This window comes from Mixophyes fleayi, chromosome 1, assembly GCF_038048845.1.
Source record: "Mixophyes fleayi isolate aMixFle1 chromosome 1, aMixFle1.hap1, whole genome shotgun sequence".
Lineage (NCBI taxonomy): Eukaryota > Metazoa > Chordata > Amphibia > Anura > Limnodynastidae > Mixophyes > Mixophyes fleayi.
The window spans coordinates 281,684,664-281,701,747 of record NC_134402.1 but is presented as its reverse complement, the minus strand read 5'-3'; positions in this window follow the sequence as shown (position 1 = coordinate 281,701,747).

Sequence of the window (17,084 nt, the reverse complement as noted above, 5' to 3'; positions counted from 1 at the left end):
AAAATCTGTCTTGTTTCCCTCAGGAGTCAGGACGAGGCCATGACTAAAATACAGATGTGGCAAACCTTGGAAAGCATCAGATAAATGTTTGGCACGGCCAAGGGCTTCCCAGAGGAAATTAAAAAACACATTTCTCACAATGAAGTCTATATTTATAGTCTGTGCGCAGACCTTCTAGTAATGGAAGTTCCTATTCATAAAATATTCAAATAAAATTGATTTTTGCATGTGACTGCATGAGTTGATGGATTTTTTTTAAGTATAATATTATTTCACAACTGCTTTGCAAAAGCAGCTGTAACCAGATCTATAAAAATGAATGGACTGCTGAAAATGAAAGAAATTGCAATATATCTTCAATACGGTAAAGCTAAAATTAAAAATATACGATGAGGGATATTTATAAAGCATTGTGCACAGGTAACAGCGAAAAAGGCATAATCATCCCACACCTCTACCCCAAATGTTCTGCTTTTGGTGGGGCAGTCATGACTTAAGCTGGGTTAAAATGGTTGAGGCCTCCATAACATACCTCCTAACATTTTACTATCCAGCATCAGGACGTGGGCATGGCCACACCATGATGGGGGCGTGGTCATGTCGCAATGGAAATATGGCCACTCCACCAGAGGGCTGCCTAGCATTGTAAAGCACTGGGCTGCCTCTTAGAACCCCCCCCCCTTCTCCTCCAAATACAGCAACATGCAAGAGTAGCAGGTGTGTGGCACCCATTCACCACTGTTCACAGAGCTGCTGTACACGGAAGATAGCTCCCAATGTTCCCACCAGCGGGACAAACATGTCCTTCAATGGGGCAGCGGGAAATAGCCGAAATCAGATCAGATGGGAGGTATGCCATAATGTGGGCATGGTGAAGGTGGGTCGTTTCTAAACAGTTTCGGCTGTAATTGATGCAAATTAGGGGTGTGGTCAGCTGTCTGGATTTCACTATTTACATAAACAAGAAATAAAATGTTTCAGACTCATTACTCATCATCATCTAAAACAAGTTGTAAGAATGTGCCTTAGTAATAAAATTACTTAAAGTAATCTATTGTCTCCACAGAGTTTGATTAAGTTTGTTGGTGTATCCGCATGGGGTCAAGATATTGACATTCCCAATTGATTGTGACAAAAACATATTTGTTGAGTCGATCTCGGTGCTTTGTTATTTTACTGGTCAGTCTTACTTTTGCAATGTTGGAATGTATGAAAAGATGCCATAACCCAGGGCCAATGGACCAGGCAGTGTATTGTCCCTCTGCAACACACATAGAACATTGCTGACTACAGCAGATATCAAGTAGTCTGCAGGACTTAATGGAAGGCAGGAACCCAGGTACGTAATAAGTTGAATTAGCTTTAATTAGCCTTTAATTATATTTGTTCTATCAGTTTTAATTATCCTTGGGTGGGTAGTGTATTTATTGTGGGGTTTTTATTTTTATAAATATATGTGGTGTTTATGAGGGTGTTGTTATTTATTTAACTTTTTTCTTTGTGTAACTACAGGGCCCAGCAAGCCAGGGATGTCAGGGCATGTTGGCACTTGTGGTTCTCCAAGTGCCAACATGCCCTGGCTGCCGTGGGTATGCTGGTGCTTGTAGTTATACAAGCAACAGCATGGCCACAGTTTTTAGGGCAACCTGGCTGGCTGGGACTTGTAGTTCCACAAAAAAAATTGGTGTCAGTTTGTTTTTTTCACTATTTACCGCCGTATTACCCTGCTACCCACAGCCCAGGGGTAGTAGAAAGAGCCCTAGTGCTATCAGCACTGGGCTGGTTCTTTCTAGGGGGGGGGCCCGCTCGTTTTTTTCGGCGGACCCCACTCCCTAGGGAATCCAGCCCAGCGCTGAACAGTCTAGGGTTGGTTAGTCTTTATGGCAGGGGGACCACTGCCGCGCGTCCCCCTGCTATAGTGCCGCCAACCCTGGCTGGTTTGCCTAGTGCTGGTAAAGTGAAAATCGGGGGGACCCCACGCAAAATTTTTCACCGATTTTCACGGGACCAGCACTAGTCAGGCAGCACTAGGGTTAAGCATGAATAGTGGGGGGACCTCACGCTTTTTTTTTTTTTCAACTTTTATCTGTTCTTTAACTTTTTAACACTACCAGGGCAGTGTAACAGTGATGTGTTGATACAACACGCTGCTATCAAGCAGCGTGTTGTATCTGGCGTGTTTAGAAGCAAACTCTCCTGAGTTTGCTAACTCGCAGCTTCATACATTGTAGACTTGTATAGCTGCAGTGGGAAACAGTGGTGAGTTTGATCTCTGGCGATTTTGCAAGTAGCGATTTTGACAGAAGCAGAACTCTGGCGATTTTGTATGAAAATTCAGCTTCATACATCGGCGAGTTTCAACTCTCCCGAGAAAATCGCTGGAGTTGCAAAATCGCACTTTGATACATTTACCCCGAGTCTCTAATGGCTCTATCACCTGCATCACCGTTCCTGTTCGGCTGATGGTAGGAGCTCTGCATTTGGAATAGATTAAATTCCTGGTTCTTTGCAATCCATTAATCCTATTATTTTGGGTCTACCTTGGCTAAGGACACACTCTCCTTAATTCGACTGGCATCATGTTCAGGTTATCTTCGGGAGTTCTTCTTGTAAGTCACGTTGTTTGGCACCCGATATTGGCAGAAAAACAGTTAATTCCTGTCGGGCTACCTCCTCCTGTGATATCCTTCCCAAGGCCTACTCTGAATTCCTTGTTTTTTTTATCAAGGTGGCTGCAGAATCACTACCTCCTTATCACCCTTGGGACTGCCCCATTGATCTGGTACCAGGCAAGAGCATCCCTCGGGGCAGGGTATTTCCTCTGATTGTACCTGAGACACAGGCTACGTCCGAATACGTCCATGAGAACCTTAAACAAGGATTCATACGCAAATCATCTTCTCCCACTGGCGCAGGTTTTTTTTTTTGTAAAGAAGAATGATGGGTCTCTCAGACCATGTATTGACTATCGCAAGCTCAAAAATGGACGAGACAGAATCAGGCGTGATACAGAGGGTGCAGAAGAGATACTAACATGAGAAGCTGCTTCCAACAGCACACATCTGTTTATTGTAAGTCTTTGCCATAAACAATGTAAATAACACAAACGCAACAACAAATCAATACATTTACAAGACCAAAAAAATTAATGAACTATGCATGATGATTTATTTCAGAGATGACATTAACTACATAGAAACCAATAAAATAAATTGAATTACACGTGTATGTTTTTTAGTTCTATGACAACAATCTTATAATAAGTATTTTAATGAGCAGACTAAGGAAATGGCATGCATAACTTAATAGAAGTATGAAAGAGAAGTATCTCTGTGTTATCAATTTATTGAGTGTAATAAATGCATGTTATTATTATATATTACATTTAATGTCACAAACAATTTCCCTAACAATTACTTCACTTTTGCAGTTTTGTAAATTATCATCATAATTTATTTACAGAAAAAGTGGCACAAATTACAAATCATACATACAAACAAAACAAGGTGGGAGGATCTGCCACAATACCAGCTACAGAGGACAGGTGTCACTGCACCATCTACACTGACAGCTGCACATACTTTTCACTTTCTGTAATCAGGACTTTACGTAAAGTCAAGTCAATTAAGACTATGAGACTACAGCTGTATACATTATTTATGTAACTATTTAAAATATATATTTTCAAAGTAAATAGTTTTATGGAAAAGAAGAGTCTTATCGAGTTGTGTGAAGTGTATGTGGTTACAGGGGTCCCCAAGTCACCCCTGGTGGTCATTACATCCACGTCTATACATACACAGACTGATAAGTAGTGATGTCCACTGACCCCCATGTTTTGGTTTTGGTTTTGGATCTGTATTTTTTAGATTGTTAAAATCACATAATTTTGCTCTTCTTTGTTCCTACATTATTATTAACCTAAATAACACTAATTTCAAGTCATTTCCAGTCAATTTTGACCACCTCACAGGTCACAATATTATTTTCATACAATTTCGGACAAGGATTGCAGCGAGCTGGCTGGATGATAAGTGACAGAGCAACAACACAAACACACGGCAGTTCATACATAGCACATCTAGGAAATATTGCCACACAGTAGTGGCAGAAAAGAGAAGTGGTTCAAGATGAAATTGTTCTTGGATCTTAAAAAGGACATGCACAGTTTAACAAATCAAGCACTTCAGCGACAATGAGTGCCACTTTTGTGGTTGAAATGCTTGGTTTGTTTGGGCCTCCCACAAAACATACATCATACATGGGATACATTTATACATGAAAAAGCGTTTGATCTGGTTATAGAATAGAAACACATGATTGATATTTTCCTCAGTAAATATAAATCTTCTGACAAAGCTAGTTAGTTCTCTTCATGTCACTTTTATGGATTCTATCAACTTTCATTGGAGCCAGTACTCCCAATGTCATCATCCATTATCCCCTGTCCTAGGGGTCTTTGAGATAGTTCAAGGCTGGAGCTGGTGATTACACTGAATGTATTTTTAAGGCAAATACCAAGATTTTTAACTCCTTCACATATCATTATTACCATTATCTCTGAGGACCTAGAAATGCTTTCACATTATCATCATCTTCAGCCTCATCCTCACCCTTCAGTGTGTATATAATCCTTACACAGTATTAACTCATCCCCACAGGAATCTACCATTACAGAAGTCTGTAATATAAATGTAAAAAACAAAAATGTAAAGAAATAACTTTTACCTTTTTTTTTTTTTTTTTTTTTTTTAACTATTTATTTTGAGAAATCGCAATGATATACAGATACGAGTCAACAAATTAGTACATTGCAGAAGTAGAAAAAAAACAAAACAAAACAGGAAGCAAAGCAAGACATGAATAAATAACAATGTAACAGAAATCTAAGTAATGGATATGCAAGACATCAACAGAATGCCATTGAGGAAACAGGTAAGTATACCATTGTTACTCAAGATATTCAAACATCAATAACATTTTATAATAGTATAGAGTGGGGTAAGGGAGTGGGGAGGGGGGGCACTGGTCGTCACCTAAAGAAAATAGAGAAATAATAAAAATAAAAAGAGAACATTCTTTCCTTTATCTTATTTTTATTTTTTTTTACAATAAAAGAAGTTCAGGAGAGAGTATTACCTGGGTATTTGGGACAGGGGTAACCGCTTCAGGAGTCAGGTCCCCTATGCCCATCACTTAACAGGAAGGAGTTGGTGCAGGAGCTAAGGGGTTATAAGTAAAGCCAAGGAGCCCAAATCTGGTGGAATTTATCGTCCTTATCATGAAGGTGGTATGTAATCTGTTCCATCCGTGCAATGAACCAAATATAGGATCGTAAGGCCGCCATAGTGGGGGGGTTCAACTTGTTTCCATGACTTAGCTACTAGGCATCGCGCAGCTACAAGGACATGGGATGCCAATTTCGCAGACTGTCTATCATCATCAATCAGAGGGTAACAGAGAAGAAAAGACCATGAGTCTTTCCGGACGGGGCACGGAAGGAGGGAGGAGAGGAGGGCCCTAACTCGGTCCCAAAAGGAGGATATTTTAGGGCAGGACCACCAGATATGTAAGAAAGAACCCATCTGGCCACAACCCCGCCAGCATAATGAAGAACTAGAGGGGAACATTTTAGTAAGTTTGTCAGGGGTGTAGTACCATCTATAGTATATTTTATAAGCGTTCTCCTTAGCTAAAGTGGAAATAGAACTGGTGGCAACCTGTTCCCTTATGGTTTCCCAGCAATCCTCCTCCGGGGGGGGGGGCCCAGGTCCCTCTCCCACTCCCTCTCATGCCTACCTCCCAGAGGTAAAAGTACATCAAGAATAAGGCTGTAGATATAGGAAATCGTGCCCCTACCAAAAGGTGAGGAGAGACATAAAGTTTCAAAGGGGGAAGCACGAGAGGGGGAAGGAGTCCCCCTGAGGAGAGAGCCCACAAAGTGCCGTAACTGGAAATACTCATAGAATTTAGGATGGAGACTTGGGAATTTAGAGCGCAGATCATCCCAGGAGATAAAGGCACCATGAAGTATTAGATCCCCTGCAAATCGAACACCTGCAGAGACCCAGGGACTATAGAAGGCAGAGGAGAGCCCAGGAGGAAAGGCAGGGTTACCCCAAAGAGGTAGGACAGGAAAAGAGGATATCGGGATTTTGAGATGGGGCCGGCAGGATTCCCAGATTGTAGCTGAAAATAATTAGGTGGGGCATCGGCAAGTAAGGGGAGATCTAGCTTGTTTTGCGAGACCCCAAATACAAGAAAGAACTGGAAATTTAAGATAGGCGGATTCAATGTCGACCCACGACAATTTCGCAGGGGGTGCAAAGGAGACTACAATATTGCTCAGGTGAGCCGCTCAATAGTAAATTTTCAAATCCGGTAAACCCCTACCACCACTTCTGGTGGGTCTCTTTAAGAGAGCCAGCTTAATCCTGGGAGACCGACCGTTCCAGACAAATCTAGAGAGACATTTTTGGAGAGATGAAAGATCCGAAAGGGGGACTCTAACAGGAAGGGTCTGAAAGAAATAAAGAAGCTTAGGAAGGAGGTTCATCTTGACAGAAATGATCCTGCCCAGCCACGAGATGATCAATGAGCGCCAGGAGAAAAGTTCTAATTTGATTTTAGCAAAGAGGCCCGGGTAGTTCTCCCGATACAGAGAGTCGTAGGAGTCGGTAACAAAAATACCTAAGTATTTAATTTTCTTTCTTTGCCACCGAAAGTTAAAACGGGAGGTGAGTGCTAGTCCCTCCAGGGAGGGGATATTAAGGAGGAGGGCTTCCGATTTTGCAATATTAATTTTGTAACCTGAAAGGTGCCCATAATGGTGTAAAATGTTGAAGAGTCCGGGAAGCGACTCCCCTGGCTTCTGGAGGGTCAACAGGACATCATCCGCAAAGAGAGAGAGCTTACTCTCTAAGTCCCCCGCTCGCACACCCCGTATATCTGGACAGGCCCAGATAGAGGCAGCAAGAGGTTCTATAACGAGGGCAAAGATGAGAGGGGACAGAGGACAACCATGGCGGGTACCGTTGGATATAGTAATAAGGTCTGAGGGAGAGCCGTTGATCATGACTCTTGCAGTGGGTCGAGAATATAAGGCTTGAATACCAGTAAGGAGGCTACCTGAGATGCCAAATGCCGACAAGGCTCGGGACATAAAGCTCCAAGAGATCCTGTCAAAAGCCTTTTCGGCGTCGAGGGAGAGAATAATAGCTGGATCCTTCCTGGTATTAATGATATGAATCAGATCAACGACTCTCCTGGTATTGTCTCTGGCCTGACGGCCCGGTATGAAGCCAACCTGGTCGTAATGTACAAGGGAACGGGAGGACCGAATTTAATCTATTAGCCAAAATTTTAGCATAAAATTTAACATCTGTATTGAGTAGGGAGATAGGGCGATAACTAGCGCAGTCATGAACATCTTTACCCTCTTTATGAATGACCGAGATCCGAGCCTCCAAAGAATCCCTGGACCAAGAACCCCCAGTCATGATTGAGTTGAAGAGGGTGTGCAAACGAGGGACCAGAAGCCCAGCAAACCTCTTATAGTAGACAGCCGTGAAGCCATCAGGCCCCGGAATCTTTCCAGATTTCTGGGACTTTAAAGTCTGTACAATCTCCTCCCTAGTAATCTCATCCCCTAGTAGAGTACTAGCCTGTGGAGAGAGTTTTGGAAGCTTAGCAGAAGAAAGAAAAGACTTAATCAACTGTGAGTGTTGCTGGGATACCAAGGGATCAGAGGGTTGGGGAAGGTTATAAAGTTTGGTGTAGTATGATTGGAAGGCGGCACGTATCCGCTGAGGGTCATAGTGTAAAACCCCGTCTGAGTCCCTGATAGCCAGGAGATTCCGGGCCGCTATCTTAGCTCTGAGATTGGTGGCCAGTAATCTGTCGGCCTTATCGCCCTTTTCATAAAAGCGCTGATTGAGCCACTTTAGTTTATTAGCAACCTGGTGGGATAATAAGAGATTTAATTCACCCCGCACAGAAGCAATTTCCTGGAGAACCAAGGGATCAGGGTTCAATTTGTGACGTTGCTCTAGAGCTCTCAGCGAATCCATCAGTTGGATAGTTTTAGCCAGGCGAAGTCGCTTAGTCCGAGATGCCAGAGCAATAAGATGACCCCGTGTTACCGCCTTATGGGCGTCCCAAAGAGTCATAGCGGAGATATCAGGGGTGTCGTTCGTCTCAAAGTATTCAGAGAGAAGAGATTGAAGGTGAGTAATAGTATCTTTATCATGTAGGAGTGACTCGTTAATTCTCCAGGTTGCTTTAGGAGGACGGTGGGCAAGGCCGGTAAGTACAGCGGAAACAGGGGCATGGTCCGACCAGGTGACAGGAAAGATCTGGGAAGAGCTAAGTTTAAGAATGAGGTCGTGGCTGAGCAGGATCATATCAATCCTAGAGTAAGTGGTATGGGGAGAAGAGAAGAAGGTATAGACCCTGGCCAAGGGGTCTAGTATTCTCCATTAATCATATAAGTTGTGGAGTTTCAGAAAAGCCTGTAAGGCAGCAGTGGTGTGAGCATCTCTCCTCGGGGGAGAAGAGGAGGAGACCGAGGAGCGATCTATAGTCGGAGCTAATACAGCATTGAAGTCACCAGCGAAAATAAGTTCACCCTGACGAACACACGCTAACAGAGAGCCCAATTTCTTGAATAATTTATGCTGGCCAGTGTTGGGTGCATAGAGATTCACTAGAGTGCAGGGGAGATTATTTAGAGTGCCTATGAGAATAAGGAATCTACCTTCTTTATCCTTATGGCAGTCGTGGAGTTCAAAAATTAAGTGGCGTGCAAACAAAATTGCTACTCCCCGCTTTTTCTGCCTATGGTCACAGGCATAATATGTCAGGGGGAATTTTCGGGAACGAAGCTCGGGGTGGAGGTGGTTGACAAAATGTGTTTCTTGTAGGAATATCAGGTCTCCTTTAAGGGACTTGAGAGACGAATGGAGCTTAGCCCGTTTTTAAGGGGAGTTGAGGCCCTTGACATTATAGGAAATAAGGTTAAGGGTCATAGGTAGGTCAATGGGGAGAGCGCTAGAGACCAGAAGAGGGAAGAAATATCAGGGAGGACAAGAAAGAAAGAAGTATACACAGGGAATGACTTGGTAGGTGACGACCAGTGAGGAGAAGGGATGGAGGACCAGGGGTTAAGGGTATAAAGGGACCGACATAGCGGACAAAAGTCCACTTGTCGCAAGTGCTGGTGAGGGATAGGACATGATGGAGAAGCCATTAAGGGGACCAGCATAGCGCCCTAGGCTCTAAGGGGGGTGGTGAGCTAGGAGCAACCAGGAAACGGAGGGCCGGGGGACCAAAGAGGAGATCCCGAGTGACCAACTTAGTGTGTTTGACCTATGGAGAGGGAAGGGAGAGGAGAAAGCAGGAGGGAATTACTGAACCCTAAGGTAAAGAAGGGTAAGGGGAAATCAAGGGGAAGACACATCCAAGGAAATATTCACCAGCAATAAACATATAATGTGAAATAGCAAGTAATTCAATAACAAGAGCTACATCCTAGTGGCCCCATGAGGAGCCACCGGATGTGGCCCGGTATAAAAGCAATATAGAGAGATTCAAATAGACAACATAACGGCCGTAAATACAGCATAGAAAGAATTAAACAAATTAAAACAAAACATCACAGTTACTTATCGGTGGCAAAGGCAGGAGCTGTAGTCTGCCCTTCGTCGGAGCTTCATCACACCTAGAAGAAAAAGTAAAGAGCAACAACCCGCCTTCGCTGGAAGCAGACTAAAACAAGACAGCAGTCAGTGGAAGGCATTACAGTATCCGGAGGAAACATTATAGTCTCAGTCCAGTAGAAATGAAGGACGAAGGTGGCTGAAGACGTGACTGCCTTGAAGTCTATGTCCAGTTGTAGGACTATTCCAGGCAGCTGCGAGGACCACATCGGATTCTGTAGAGGAAAGTGCGGCCGCACTTTGAAGAAGGTGCAGGAACCAGAAAATGCTGGTCAGGGGTCCGTGGATTGCCGCTTAGAATGGCGAGGGACAGTTGACCAGTCTCTACGAGGAAGCCGCTGGGCTCTTGGTGTGGAGGGTCCCGCAACATTAGGGACCTGAGAAGCTTCCGGAGGAGCATTTTGGTTTAGGCCAATCTTTTGTAGAAGGTCCTGCGCCTCGCCTAAACTTCTAGCTGATAGTTGTTGGTTCTGGTGCCAAAGATAGAGACAAAATGGGAACCCCCAGCGATATCTGATGTTGTTCTCTCTGAGAATTGAAGTAACGGGCTGGAGTTCTCGCCTCCGGGATAAAGTGATGGGAGAGAGGTCTTGAAAAATTTGGAGGGTATGCCCTTCATAAGATAAAGAAGGAAGCTTTCTAGCAGCTTGTGAGACAGCTTCTTTGGTCGAAAAGTAGTGAAAGCGGAGGATAACATCTCTAGGTGCCGATTGGTCAAGGGCTCTGTGAGCTCTATCCAGCAAGAGTTGGTCTTCCGAGACTTCCGGAGCAAGCTGGGAGAAAAGTTTCCAGAGATAGGGGTCTAGGTGTACAGGTTCAACCGACTCTGGAACGCCTTTAATTCGGAGGTTGTTTCTCCGGGCTCTATTGTCCATATCTTCTTGGCGCTCGTGGATAGTATTGAGCTCCTGGCGGACTTGAGAAAGGTCTTTAGTCATGGATTCCTGAAATGAGATGACGTCATCCATTTTCCTTTCAATATGGTCCGTACGAGAACCCAGCGAGGACACCTCTGACCTCAGACTATGAAGAGCGTGCTGAACTTCAGCGTTGCCTGATGACCAAAGCTCTTTCATTTTCTTTATCAAAGAGAGAAAGTCTTTTTTGGTAACTGGAGCAGACACATCTTCGTCAGAGTCCGAGTCCTCTTGGGTGTGAAGAGAAGCTGTTTGTTCTGTTCCAGAGACAGAGGAGGTCTTATTAGGGTAATATTGGGGGATACCCTTAGAGTGTTTTTTTTTTATTTTTCGGCATAATTACGTACAGTAGGGTCAGAGATGAAGGATTCAGGAAAGGTAGGTCAAATACAGCAATCTTCAGGACAGGAAATTCGATCAGAAAAGGCCACTTAGGAACGAGATAACAGCTACATCACAGAAGCATAACAGTAGAGGACCCCGGCCATCCGCATTAAGCCAGGCTGGAAGCTAAAACATATGTACAAACTCTTGTATGATCCTTGAGGTTTAACCGGTGGCTCAGGGCCCACTCACTGACCTACTAATCCTGACCAGCAGCGATCACAGCAGGTCGCGGGGGACCACTTCCGGGGACACAAAGTCCAGCAAAAGATCGATGCGTGGGGATGGCTGGTATAAAGCTTGAGGGCAATGAAAGCCATCACAGGCCGGTTGATTGGGCTGCACCCCTGAAGTAATCAGGTCAGAGGAGGCCCTCAGAGAGCTCTGAGGATGGCACGGGCACTACTGACAGTCTTGTATGCCCCAGCAGCTTTTGTTCCCATATACAGGGGCATATATCCAATTACCCAATTGAAATGGAACAGTAATAAAAAATAACAGCAGATGATGGCAGTGTAGATTGCAGGTGCTGGGATTTAGCTGAGAGAAGGGAGCTAGCTGATGTTGGTATGCTTGTTAATATTTTGGGTAGAATGACATGTTGGCAATTTTATGTTTTTCTACAGTAAACTTTCACTTTTATTAGAGAAGTGTTTGTGCTCCTGGTCTTCTGTGGACTGATGTGAATCCATATCAATGGCAAAGGGCAATGTGACTGGAGAGTGACAAGAAAAATGTGACTGGAGACTGTAGAGTGACTTGAACACTGCTACCCCTGTTTCTGTGTGACCAATTGCACTGAGACTGGAGAGTGACAAGAACAATGAGACTGGAGAGGGACAAGAACACTGCTACCCCTGTTTCTGTGTGACCAATGGCTCTGAGACTGGAGAGTGACAAGAACACTGCCACCCCTGCTGTTTCTCTATGAGCAATGGCACAGACCAATATCACTGGAGACTTATAAGAACGCTACCACCCCTCCTGTTTCTGTATGAGCAATAGCATAGAGCAATGTCACTGTATTATATATAATTATTATATACAATAAGCTCTGTCTCTCTGGGTGGATGAAATATCGTCTTTGTTTTCTGTCCCTCATGCATGTTGACATCAAACTTTTTTGGTCAATTTAAACACATATATCTTATATAGAAATTTTACAATTAGTAAAGTCATATTTAGTCTTAAAATAATAATGTTTTCACAACATGTATGATAGTGACATTTTCCAATACTCTTAACCTTTTACATAATACTTATCTTATTATTAAGATATTGAACAGAGATTCCAACCTTTCTGAGAATGTTAATCAGAAGCTGATTAGAATTTTTCCTAGTTAGAAATTACTTTCCACACCTAGGTGGTTATTTATGACTTATGAATACAACAGAATGCTGTGTTTATATTAACTATATGTGCAAATCTAGGGGTAAATGTATCAAGGTCCGATTTTTTCAGCGTTTTAAAATCGCGGGTATTAAGCCGCGATTTTAATCCAAAAGTTATCAACTGTATTAAGCTGCGATTTTTACCATGATCTTCAAAATCGCTTCCCATCCCTGGTGATTTGCTGCGATGCTAGCAAACTCTCCTCTGTTGTCCTTATCTAGCTGCAAGATTAGTAAACACATCACTGTTACACCGCCCCTGTCAATAGAGCTGGAGGTTCCGGCAGCTGTCAAAAGTGTTAAATATAGATAAAAGTTGAAAAAAAAAAAAGCGTGGGGTCCCCCCGCCCGGCCACTATTAACCCTAGTGCTGCCAGCCTACTGCTGGTTGCGTGAAAATCGGGGAAAATTTTTGCGTGGGGTGCCTAGGGTGGGTGGCACTATAGCAGGGGGACATGCGGCATGGGTCCCCCTGCCATAATGACAACCAACCCCAGGCTGTTCAGCGCTGGGCTGGATTCCCTAGGGAGTGGGGTACGCAGGAAAAAACGGGCGCCCCCCCCCCCTCTAGGGACAACCAGCCCACTGCTGAAAGCAGTAGGGCTCTTCCTACACCCCTGGGTGGTGGGTGTAGGGTAATAATGCCAATATAAATGTAAAAACAAAGAGACCCCATGTTGTTTTGTGGAACTACAAGTCCCAGCCAGCCAGGGTGCCATAAACAGTGTGGTGTATAACTACAAGCACCACCATACCCATGGCAGCCAGGGCATGTTGGCTCTTGGAGAACCACAAGTGCCAACATGCCCTGACACCCACGGCTGGGACTTGTAGTTCCACAATACAAAATGTTAAATAAACCACAACTCCCTCATTCACACCACATACATTTAATACAAATAATAAAATCCCAATAAAGACACTAAACACCCTCATTTATATTTAAACCACATATTTTTATTAAAAATAATAAATCCCCACCACTGATGTTTTCATCTGTCGTCAGCAACTTTTAATCCTAAAATGTGTGAAAACCAAGTCCCAATAAATTTGTATCCAAAGTCCGGCTTGACCATGTCCTATATAATTTGTATCCAGAGTCTGGCTTGTAAATGTCCCAAAATAATTTGTAAATCCAGTAGTCCATGCTTGGAAAATTCTTCATTTCTTCTGGCCAGGGGGGCCCCCTTGTTGATTGAAGTCTTCTTATCTTCAACCAGAAAGGCCCCATATTTGTAAGATCCAATCCGGAACATGCTTGTTTACCAAAAATAAAAAAAGATGAGAGACGCCGCAAACAGCTTCTACACTGTAGAAGCTCAGATATGCAATGAACTTGGTCTGTTTATAGTATTAGGGTATTTTCCCCCTAATACTATAAATAGAGCTGTTTACGGCGTCTCTCATCTTTTTTTATTTTCGGTAAAGAAGCATGTTCCGGCTGTGTAGGCAGACAGTGTAACAGTGATGTGTTTAGTAAACACGCTGCTCTAATGCAGCGTGTTGTATCTAGTAATTTTTAAAACAAACTCAGGAGAGTTTGCTTAATTGCTGTAACTCTCCGGTTCCACAGATAGTATCTGTCTCAGTAACTGCAGTCCATTCATCTGGAAACTGCCATGTCCCAGCATCAGACATTCTCCAGTTCATTCATTCAGCTATATTCAGATCTGTGCAGGTGCAAGCCTATTGCACTTCAGGACCTCCTCCCTCTTTTTCATTGGCTAAGCACTTCTGGAGCACTATTTAAACCTCCTGGATTCACCTGTCTGATGCCTGTTCTTCAAGCTCTCTTCCTGCAGCCTGTGGTTCTGGTTCCTGTTCTCCTTGTGGTTTGCCTGTGTTCCACTCTGCTCTCAGTTCATGGTCTGTGCTAAACCATCGTTGTTACAGTACCTCTCTTATCATCTCCAGTTTCTCTCATCGCTACCACTCAGAGCCGCTTTTACACCTGTGACTCCTCAGCTGCTATCACGAGTTACCTCTGCTACTCCAGCCTGCTCTCAGTCTCTGGCCGTGTTGAACCTTCGCTGCTCCAGTACCTCACTTACAATCTTCAGTGTACTTCATTGTGACAGATCCGGTTCTCTCATCGCTACCACTCTGAGCCGCTACTACATCTGTGACTCCTCAGCTGTTACCATGGGTTACCTCCGTTACTCCAGTCTGCTCTCAGTCTCTGGCTGTGTTGAACTATTGCTGCTCCAGTACTTCCATTACCATCTCCAGAGTACTTCATAGTGACAGCCTCTGTCCTCTCGTTGTATATCACAGAGCACCTATTCTCCTAGTGACTCATTGGCTGCTGACCATCAGCCTATATTATTGTTTTGCCTGTATTTATACCACTCATCTGTGGACTCCACCGTCTCCATCCACTTCACCTGGCTCCCCCACATCGTTCTGCTGTACACTCACTCATGGGACCGCGGCCTGCAGACTTGGTGCTGCCAAGACCATACCTCTTTGCGGGGGTTCCTGGTGAAAACCACCTGTCTGTTAGACTCCGCGCCTGTGGGTGGGCTTAGCCATGTTCAGCAGAGCCTAGGGATCAATTTCCTGTAAGCCAACCATGACAATTGCAGCTTCATACATTTGAGACTTGTATAGTTGGAGTGGCAAACAGTCGGGAGTTTGATCTCTATAGATTTTGGAAATAGCGCTTTTGACAGAAATACCTCTCTGGCAATTTTACATGAAATCCACATCTGTGAGTTTCAACTTTCCCAAGAAAATTGCTGGATTTGCAAAATCGCACCTTGATACATTTACCCCCTAGTTTTTTACATATAGATTAGGAGTCACAAGTTTCACATGATACTCTAATTAACATTCAAAGTAGTTAGTGAATTAAAGGTATTTTATTCAAAATAGGAATCTTAGGTTTTAGTTAAGTTATTTATTAAAGACAAAATATAGTGTCAAAGTAAAGTACAATGAACTGGCAATTAAACATATAATCATATCATACATAGGGAAAAAATGGTCTGCAGTATATGAGGATGCTACTGTTGTAATGTGGGAAAAAGGAGACTAGTATGTGTCAGGTATTTTGGGATCACGTTGATGTATCGCTAGGTATATTATTACACTTATGAATGTCAGCAGTGTGGCAAGAGCCCGCTACTGCTGAAGCACACGCGAACAACTTCTTCCTTTTTATGTAGTTTTGTTGTCAGGATGGTAAATGTTTTGACACCATACAGATTTCACAGCAATACTTGGAGACCCTGAACGCTAGCTAGACATAGCTCAGCTCTCTCAAGACCAGCCAGCTTACCCAGCATTGATCTCCCTGAACAAGTAACACAGTCAAGCTTTTATACATGATACTCCTCCCCCAGCCTTAGCTTGATGGGCAGGTGACACACCCACCTTCTCTTTATAAGGAAACGCCCATCACTGCCTCTGTTTGGACTAATCAGACACACCCTGTCTGTTTGCTGTGAGGAAATCATGTAAGTTAGCAAACTTTAAACTACACATACGTTTTTACCTGGTTTAACCTCAACCTAGGTGCATAACTGTGCCAATGTTTTATTCTGTTTGTATACTTTCTCTGCCTCTTGTCAGATAAATGCCTCCCTTTGTTACAGTAGATATATTACTACTAACAGCATATTACTAGACATTATTAAGTGTTTTATTTAGCTATGCCAAGATTTATTTGTTGTTGTTTTTTGGTGTGGTGTACAATGTGAATAAGAAAATGTAGGTGTATTAGATGCACCAAAACCACAACACTTGATTCCAAGGGGTCCTTCTGCCAACGTTAACTACAGATTGTCATCTCCTCCACTGATTTCCAGGCACACAAACAAACAATATTCGCCTACGCCTCTTTTATCAGCTGGACCCAGATTATTAACAAAAAACACATTGAAAGGGACTGTGAAAAACTTGATGAATTCTTCGTTCCTTACTTGGAAGTGTATCCTGGCATTTTATTATATATTACTTCTGCCACCTGAATTACTGACTCTGTTGCTGATGTTAGATTGTGTATTTGACTTCCCTCTGGATTGTGACCCTGACCTTGAATTTTTCGATTGCTTATGGTCTTGTGCTGTCATCCATGACTTTTGATTTAAACAAGAAAAGAAAATGGTTTCCTTGCGGCGCTTGTTAGGGCAGTGTTTGCAAGCTACTAATTGCAAGAGGTCTGCACCCTCAACAAATACAAAAAGTAGAAAAATATATAAACCTCAATGGTCACCTAAGCCATAAAATCAAATGTGCACCGTGGATGTATTAAAAATATATATTTTATTTAATTCATAATGAATAATACACTAAAAATAGTATTACAAAAACCTCACAAATGCTGTTAATCCACAACGAAATCTGTACAGCATAGATATAAAACACTTAACACCTGGAATTTAGTAAGAACCACAGAAAATATTGGTGCACCTAGTTGATCAGCAATTGTTGTGAAAGGTATAAATAGTCAATAGGAGAGCCACGGAGTCTATACTATGGGGTCTATGTCTCATGAAATTTGGGAAGGGTATCGTTACGGAGGGCTGTGATGTACTCCATAGATAAAATGTGCCACAGTTTATTTATCAACTCTGGCTTGGTAAGAGAGGACGCCGCCTTCCAAGCAATCAAAAGTTTACAAGCCTGGCTAATCTGTAGCAACAATCGGTCCGTTGGTTTGCTTATAGATGAG